We start from the raw sequence: 9,281 nt of genomic DNA, 5'->3' as shown, positions 1-9,281 counted from the left end.
ACAAGAGACCCAGAGCAGAGACATGGCCTCTACCATCCTGTCCCCTCTGGTTGAGAGGCCCCTCAGAGGGGCTGAAGCAGCAGAGGTGTCCACTCAGCAGCTCTAGAGGGTCCCCCACCTCAGTCCTCGAGACCTCCCCCCACAGACCCACCCAGCAGCCCCAGGACACCCCTGCGGGCTGCACAGGAGTCCTCACAAGGCTCCGCAGGGGAAAGCAAGGCCTCGCTCCTGGGAGACAGGGGCCCTCGGGCCACATCTAGGCGCCCAACATATGCAAATCCATCCAGAAATTCTAGTTTGGGAAAAGTTATAAATAGGTTTCTCATGAACACTTGAGGAAAAAATGCACAAGTGGGGCACACCCGCAGGCTGAGGCCTCGAGACGGGCTGGGAGGACATTCTTGGCTGGCACCACTGCAGTGGGAGGAGCTGAGTTCAGCTTCATGCTGGGCAGGAAACAGCTCAGCTTCCGTATTAAAGAGTGTATTCTCCAGAGGCCCAGGCAGGAGGATCACATGTTGGAGGCCAGCCTCGACAATATAGCGAGACCATGTCTCAAAATAAAAATTTTAAAAAGGGGGTGCTGGGAAGGTACTGTGGTGGTAGAGTACCCCTGTGTTCAATCCTCAGTACCACAACAATTTTAAAAAGTCATAATATCCTCACTTGGCAACACACACACACACACACACACACACACACTACATGTGCTTCCTAGATGAGAAAGCCCTGAATTTAATATTCTTCCTCATTTACAGTATTTGGCTTATTTAAGTGTGTAATTGTGAAATTTTTTCCCCTTTTTTTCCCCTGTACTAGGGATTGAACCCAGGGGGCTCTACCAAGCTGCACCCCAAGCCACATTTTATTTTTATGACAGGGGCTGAGGCTGGCCTCTAACTCACGTCCTCCCACTTCAGGCTCTGGACCTAACACATTTAAAATTTACTATATGATTGTAGAATCATGTCGACTCAATGGGAAAGGCAGATCACTCATTAATTATGTTATGATGATTGATAAATTAAAGAACTAAGTGTTAAAAATAACCACAGGAAAAGCTGGAAAATTTTATCAAAATACCGAGAAGGGTGGCGCTCTCAGAAGCTCTGAGGTGCAGGCGAAATCGCAAGGAAAGGTTTGTAAATGGTCACGTGATGGGGATCAATTCCCAAGTTTCAAACCATCCTGGTTTCCAAGTAGATTACACATCTCAGGTACCTATGAAGGAAAGCCTAGCACCCTCTGGCTCGCTGAGACTCCTCTTCTCACGCAGAGACCGGGGCCTGGGACAGGAGCAAGTGGGCGGTGCACAGAGGAATGCACCACAGTCTTCAGGATGGGTGAGACACAGCGTGGAAGGTGAGGACACAGAACGGCCCTCTGAGCTGTTTCTAGGCGTACAGTTCGGTGACACGGAGTCCGTCCATATGGCTGCACAGCCCCACCAGATGGCACTGCCCCAAATGTGAATGGTCATCTGCCTTTTTTTTTTTTTTTTTTTTTGGTACTTGGATTGAACCCAGGGACATTTAAGCACTGAGTCACCCCCAGCCCTTTTAATTTTTATTGTGAGTCTGGGTCTCACTGAGTTGTTTAGGGACTCAATTGTTGCGAAGGCTGGCTTTGAACTGGTGATCCTCCTGCCTCAGCCTCCTGAGCTGCTGGGCCCAGCACCCATCTGCTTTTCTGACAACCCCTGGTGGCCACCTAAGTGGACTCAGCACTGAGGGTTTGAGACTGGCTGGCTCACTCAGCCTGCTGTCCCCAAGCTGTGTCCATGATATAGGGGTCACCCTTTCCTTCCTCTTGGAGGCTGACAGCATTCCAGGTGAGTACACCCCCTTTGCTCACCCGTGATCCCCTGGGGGAGACGTTCACCTTCAGGGTCTTGTGAGGCCCCCCGTCCCCACTGTGTGACTCACCACCAGAGCCAGCCCACTGCGCCCTTTGCTCTTCTGAAGGTGGAGGTTACTGTGTGTCCCCTTTCCTTTCTCCTCTTGGTTATTGGATGTGATCTTGACTGCCGCAGTCTGGCTGGGCACAATTCAGGAGCCACTTGTCAAAAGAAACGAACTTTATTTTTAGAACCACACAGGCCAAACCAAACAGCTCCTCAGGAAAAACCCTCAGAGCCCAACTGCCACCACCGGCTTCCCACAAGCCTCTCCCACAAACACAAGCCTCACCACCTCCCACAATCCTCCTGCTCTTGAGGCCGATTGGCTGGGTCGCATGGGCGGAGCCAAAGAAGTCCCCCAATGAGCATCACTGCAGAGGAGCCAATCAGCTAGATGTTGCTGGGGCCGCTGTGAGCCAATCATCAGCTGGAAGTCTGAAAGTTTTCTGGCAGCTGGAAGTTTGCTGGGGCCCCTTTGGTTGTGGCTCTCAACACTTGATGATATCAGAACATTGATGCAGGGTCTCGGCAGAATGGGGAGCACCATCCTGCCCTTGACCCTGGCAGTGAAGAGAGGGCTCCATGAGTCCACTATCACAGGCAGCTGCTGGGTTTAACATGAAGCTGTGTCCCCCTGGGAGAGAGGGCTGTGTGGGACGTTCAGGTGCAGAGACAAGGGGACCTGTGGACAGAGGGGAGAAGGGGTACACCATGAAATAGGGAGGCCTTCTCAAGCCTGTGTCTAGCGGCCATGTCTGGGCTAAGATTTTGCTAAAATCGGTTAGTTTTCATTTCTTTTGGAAATTTAAAATGTGTACTAGGATTTGAACCTGGGACCTTGTGTGTACTAAACACCACTACTTTTTTGATTTTATTTATTTATTTATTTATTTATTTATTTATTTATTTATTGGTACCAGGGATTGAACCTAGGGATGCTTAACCACGGAGCCTCATCCCCAGACATTTTTATTTTGAGAGAGGGTCTCGCTAAGTTGCTGAGGCTGGCCTCAAACTTTTGATGCTCCTGCTTCAGCCTCCCAAGCCACAGGGATCAGAGGTGTGTGCCACCGCGCCTGGCTATATCTGTCATCTTAAACTCGGGATGGAGAGAACCAGTGTGAAAAGGAGTCTCACCCAAACAGAGGCCTTGGGTATGGGGAGACGGCCCCTAGGTCCCAGAGTGACCTTTTAATAGTGTCTTGACTGTCTGGAGGCTTTGACCACAGAGGATTTATGCTGGGAGATTTGGGCTATGGTATCTCCTCTGCCTCCAGAAAGGCCTGGAGACTCAAGGTGGAGACTCGACCCATGTGGTCGCAGGAAAGGCCTGGTCACTGCTGGTTGTGGCAAGCCTCCTGGTTGCCAGGACCCCATGCATCATCACATCCTGGCTGGGAAGAGTTTGCACCACACACAACAAACAGAGAGTGGCCAGAAGCTTGGTAGGTGCCCCTCCCTGTGTGCCCCGTGCACCTCTGCCCTTGGTGGCTGTGACCCTGTCCCTTTCTCTGCAGTGAACCCTCTGATGAGCAGAACAAGCTTTCAGTGAATTCTCTGAAGTCCTGCTGGCAAATCATCAAACCAAGGGTAGGGCAATACGGCCCCTTTCTGTTGCTAAAACAGAACACCTGAGGCTGTTTAATCTTAAAGGAAAAGAGGTCTGTTGAGCTCACAGTTCTGGAAGCTGGAAGTTCAAGGTCTGGTAGCTGCATCCAGTGAGGGCCTCGTGCTGCTTCAGGAAGTAGAAGGGAAGCCGAGGACTGGCACAGAAGAGAAGGAGGGGACCAAGGAGCAGACCTGTCACAACACCTGCTCTCAGGAGAGCTAACCCCTTCCCAAGGGAACATATGGAAGCTTTTGAGAAAGCCATTAACCCCCCTAAAGGCCCAGCCTCTGGATGTCCCTAGCAACCAAATCTCAGCGGGAGTCTGGGCAGGGCCGACCACAGCCGGCCCTCCCCAGCCTTGCAGGCACCAGAAGTAAGGCAGAGCTGTGGGGAAGGGGCCAGAAGCCTGTGCCCCAATCTGGGAGCTGACTCCGAGGAGGAAGTCCCCTGCCAGGCCATGGTCAGAGCTGCCCAACTCCTCCCCTTTCTGGGCTCTCTCTTCCTCTGATTCTGCAGTTGCCAACATCGTTCCAATAAATCATTTACATTTTTTAAACAGCTGTCCCCGATGGGATTCTGTTAATAGTAATTTCAACTATTCTAAATTGCTGTGGAAGAAGGAGCAGATGCTGTAGAGGGACTTGGTGGGGAATCCAAGCAGCAGACTCCATGGAGGATTTCTCTAAAGGATAAATAAGACAGTTGAGGAGAAGAAGGGCTGGGAAGAAAGAAGAGGTCTAAGTTTGCTAGGATACTGTTTTATTTATTTATTTAGTGTACCAGGGATTAAACCCAGGGACTCTCAACCATTGGCCCCCTTTTTTATGTTTGATTGTGACTCGCTAAGTTGCTTAGGATCTCAAAGTTGCTGAGACTGGCTTTGAACTTGCAATCCTCCTGCCTCAGCCTCCCGAGCAGCTGGGATTAATTACAAGGCATGCACCATAGGGCCTGGCTGCTAAGGCACTGATTCTTTATTCTAAAATGGATATCTACAGGGAAAGGGCCAGACATTTATGCTCACGAGGTGGAGATGGACATGAGATGGACGTCATGTACATGGAAGAAGGTCTTGTGTGTGGAACAGAACAAGAGCTTCCTGTGCCCCCCTTAACAGCTGTCAACATCTGGCCATCCTGCTTCCCCTGTCCGCCACACCCATCCCCCTCCAGCTCACATCCCGAGGCCACTCCAGAACACAGTGTTCCGTCCAGAATGTTTTTGTGTGTATTTCTAAGAAATGAGAATTGTTCTTTTGTTTCAAAGCATAACCACAATACTTTACCTTAAAAAACAAAAATTTCTTTTCATATTAGTAAACACAGAGTGAATACCGTGACTTATGCTTATTTTTCAATTCACATTAAATAGCTCATAGTTTTTACCTCTTTTTAAAAGTTGTTTTTATCTGTTCTTTTTCGACACACATGACAGTAGGCTGTGTTCTGATGTAGTGTGTGTACATGGAATAGGTTTTACCTCTTCCTTTTATTTTTGTATCTTTTTCCTCTTACATCAAACAGCTTGGTTTCTAATAAAATTAACATAATTGACATAATGATCTCATAGAAAGACAGGTGGATGGCTGGATGAGTGGACGGGTGGGTAGTGGACAGACAGGCAGACAGTGTGTGCACCCGTGAAGGCACAGATGGGAGCTGAATGAGGTGTCAACCTGACTAGGCAAAGCCAGCTCCTAGAATCCATCCCAGTGGTCTCTGGTCAGGGGCACACACGGGGCTTGGGGAAGCTGTGAGGTGGCCTGAAGACGCAGGTGTGCCCTCTGTGGGTGTGCGGATGGTGCAGTATCTGGCAGCACGGCCCTCAGGGCCTGTGGGGTTTCTGCCCTGGGTGGGGGCCACCCTGCTTTGCCCCAGTTCGCAGGCGCCTCTCCTTCTGGGCCACCTGAGGGCCCAGAGCCAGGTCCTCACTGTGCACCTTCCTGTGGTCAATTGCGAGTGGTCAGTCTCTCCAGTGCATCTGGGCGGGTGCTGTGCGCCCAGCTCCTGCGTATGTGTGTCGGTGTGCATGAATGATCCCCACAGCACTAACACCTGTCTGACGGCTCCCTCCTCTCACACCGGTTTCAGACTTTCCCTGACTGACATAGTTTGCTTTCCTCTCCTACGAGATTTAGACTCGGTTTACCTTTTTCAAGTACATGTGTGCGAATGAATAACTAAGAATCAGTGTACTTTTAAAACTTGTTAACCTTTCATCAGCTACATCAGTATTGAATAATGATTTCTTAGAAAATCATCTATGCCATACATATCACATTTTTCCTTGTACAAATCTCACATTGTTAACTGTCATACTTCCCAATGAAGTTCATGCTGATTCTTCTCTTTTTTTCGGTGTATTTCCCACAAATTGTCCGTTTTCTTCAGAGAGTCATTTGTTTTGTCTATCAAATGCATTGTTTCACGTTTCCTAATTTGTCCCCTCTTACTTTTTGGGGTGGGGTATAGGGGATTTAACTCAGGGACACTGGACCACTGAGTCCCATCCCCAGCCCTGTTTTGTATTTTATTTAGAGACAGGGTCTCCTGAGTTGTTTAGCGCCTCACTAATTTGCTGAGGCTGGCTTTGAACTCATCATCCTCCTGCCTCCGCCTCCTGAGCTGCTGGGATGACAGGCGTGAGCCACTGCGCCCACTTTTGCTTTTGCTTCTCCAATTTTTCCTTTTGATTTCTTTAGGGAAAAAGGAATTAGAAGAGAAGGGATCGTGCGTGTGAGAAATATCTGTCTTCAACGTAAAGGAAAGGTCTTTTCTTCATCCTTTCATTGAATTGTTTTTAATGTTTTCTAGAAAAATGAAAATATCCTTTTAACAGGGAAGTAAGAACTCATTCCAGACACAAGTACTATCTGAGTTTGAGGACTGCTTTTCTGGAACATTAGAGAGCTGACGTGGCAGGCGCTGGCTCCTCCCTGGCTCTTGTCACCACCTGGCTGGCTTCCCTGCTGAGGGCTCTGGTGGGACAGTGGCTCCCTGGACTGGGGTTAATTATTCACAGGTGTGATCCTGGCACACCTTCTCTTTCTGAGTCTTCAGAACCCTGAACCACGCCCTGGTGGGGGCACGCAGTTCCCCAGCACCCAGGAAAGGTGTTCAGATACTAACAGCAGGAGCCGGGCCAGATGGCACCCTGTGGCCTCCGGAGTAGGGGACCTGCTGCCCTGATGCACTTCTCTGTACAGCAAGGTCACCTCACCAGAAAGGACACGCCCATGCCGGCCGGCCTTGAAGCAGCGAAAGCCTTTCCCTGCGTTTCTACAGCGAGGAGGACACTTCCTTAATCCAGCCAGCAGGCCCACGGCGCTCCAGCTCAGGGCCACTGCCATCTAGCGACTGAGGCTGGAAACCACCCCGCTCTGATCCAGCCCCTTTGCAAAGGAAGAGCAGCAGGAGTGCCCAAGGACACGGGGTCAGGGAAAGAGGATTCCAGTCCACACCCCCAGCCCCTGCCCTTCCCATAGGGCCGGAGGGCCTGAAGGCACAGCACCTGTCAATACCATTTTCGGAGGGTAAAGGGAACAACATGTAGTGCATGCAGTGAATCCTGTAGTGGATGTGGACTAGGGGAATCCTGTAGTGGATGTGGACTGGGCTTCAGGGGACTTGGAACTTAGACTCTTCAGCACCTCAACAGTGATGAGTCCTTGGGTTCCCAGGATCGAATGAGAAAGCAAGCAGAGTCTCTCAAGGCTTTAGGCACTTTTATATCATCTCAGGAAGCCAACAGGCTAGTGGCAGTGTTTCTACCCAAGAAATGTCCAGAGACAGCAATCAAAGGAGCCACATTCCCAACCCTTAAAAAAAAATTAAGTTGTAGATGGACACAATATCTTAATTTTATTCACTCTTATTTATTCTTTAATATGGTGCTGAGCTGGACTTCACGGCACCCCCACCCCTCATCTCAGGACCAAGTGCTGCCCAGGCTGTATCACATTGTACAATGTTAAGAAACAGGTCACTTTCCCCACAAAACAGAACACTCAGCAGACCTGAGATAAAGATGATGGCGCAGCTGAAGATCTAGTCCAAGGGCTGGTGGGCATTTTGGACCTGGGAGTTTTCTTCCTTGAAAATAATGGACAAGACCAAGGGCTACCAAAATGTGTGGGAAGATCAGAGTCCAGCCAAAGATGGAAATGCCCGAGGTTAAGCAGGAGGCAGGTGCTGCCCGGGGTGAGGAGGAGTGGGATGCAGGCCCGGGGGCTTGTGCCCAGAGCGGCTCACCCTGGTGCCTCAAAAGAATTCGCTCCTGACTGATGGATTGGTGGACAGTATGGGTGCCTGAGTGTGACACCAAAACCTGGGTGGCTTGTTCTTGGTGCAGGAGTGGACAGTGGATTTGGCAGATGTGGCACCATTTGTTTATCTTCTTACCTGCTGATGGAACTTCAGCAAACACAAACAGAGTCGTGAGCACATGCTGTCTTTTCTCTTGGTATCCAGGAATGCCCTGGGTCACAGGGAGGTGAACATCTAAGTTTTGTTTTTCTGGTGCTGGGCATTGAACCTAGGGCTGGCCACTGAGTCACAATCCCAGTCCCCTAAGATTTTAAAGACACGGCTATGTTCCTGTCCAAAGGAGTGCTAGCACTTTCCCACCCATAGGACGTGAGGGCCCCAGTTGCTACATGTGACCAACACTTTGAGTGACCTTTATTTTTTTTTGTATTAGGGACTAAACCAGGGGCACTTAACTACTGAGCAATATTCCCACCTTTTTTTAAAAAAAATTTTTTTAAGTTGTAGATGGACACCATACCTTAATCTTATTCATTTTATTTATTTTTTAATGTGGTGCTGAGGATCAAACCAGCGCCTCACAGGTGCAAGGCAAGTGCTCTACCACTGAGCCACAACCTCAGCCCGCCCCACCCCCAGCCCTTTTGTTTATTTCTATTTTGAGCAGGGTCTGGCTAAGTTGCTTAGGACCTTGCTAAATTGCTGAGGCTGGTCGTGAACTCGAGATCCTCCTGCTCAGCCTCCTGAGCTGCTAGGATTACAGGCCTGTGCCACCATGCCCAGCCAATGACCAGTCTTAATGTCAGCCGTTCCAATAGGTGAGAAGTGATATCCTATTTTAATTTTCTTTTCCTTAATGTAGTGATGTTGAATATCTTTTCATGTCTTATTTGCTATTCAGATATTTTTAGGGAATGTTCAGATCTTTTGCCTATTGAAAGATGGTCTGAGCGTTCTTTATACATTCTACATAGAAATCATTTCTCAGATATACAATTTGCAAAATATTTTCTCCCAGTCTGTATTTCCCTTTTTATTCAATTAACAATGTCTTTTGAGTAAGAAAAGTTTTAAATGAGTTCTAATTTATTGATTTTTTTCTTTAGTAGGTCATGCTTTGGGTATATCTAAAAAAAAAAAAGATTAACCTAAAGTTACATGGATTTTCTTCTATTTTTCTAGAAGTTAATAATTTTAGCTTTTGTGTGTAGTAGGTATGATTCATTTTCTCTCCCCATTTTTTTAGTTGTATTTGGACACAATACCTTTATTTCATTTATTTATTTTTATGTGGTGTTGAGGCTCATCCCAGCACCTTGCACGTGCTAGGCGTGCGCTCTACCACTGAGTCACAACCCCAGCCGGTACCCCATATGGTGTGAGGCATAGACAAACTTCCTCCCCCACCCCCCGATATGGATATTCAGTTGTTCAATGTCATTTGCTGAAAAGATCATTTTCTCCTTAGAATTGCTTTTGTGTCTCTGAAAGTGTCAGTTGTCGGTGT

At 48.6% G+C, this 9,281-nt stretch overlaps 1 long non-coding RNA gene across 1 annotated transcript; it reads right to left on the bottom strand.

Annotated features, from left to right (window-relative positions):
* Positions 1-2,059: 2,059 nt before the first annotated feature.
* LOC144370209 (uncharacterized) lies at positions 2,060-4,001 on the bottom strand. Its single transcript, XR_013430104.1, has 2 exons — positions 3,577-4,001; positions 2,060-2,582 (listed from the first exon to the last, which is right to left on the bottom strand). It is a non-coding gene; the product is annotated as an uncharacterized LOC144370209 (long non-coding RNA).
* Between the last annotated feature and the right edge of the window lie 5,280 nt (positions 4,002-9,281).

Source organism: Ictidomys tridecemlineatus, chromosome 13 (genome assembly GCF_052094955.1).
Source record: "Ictidomys tridecemlineatus isolate mIctTri1 chromosome 13, mIctTri1.hap1, whole genome shotgun sequence".
Classification (NCBI taxonomy): domain Eukaryota; kingdom Metazoa; phylum Chordata; class Mammalia; order Rodentia; family Sciuridae; genus Ictidomys; species Ictidomys tridecemlineatus.
The sequence above is the reverse complement of the archived record's forward strand: the minus strand, read 5'-3'. Positions and strand labels throughout refer to the sequence as shown.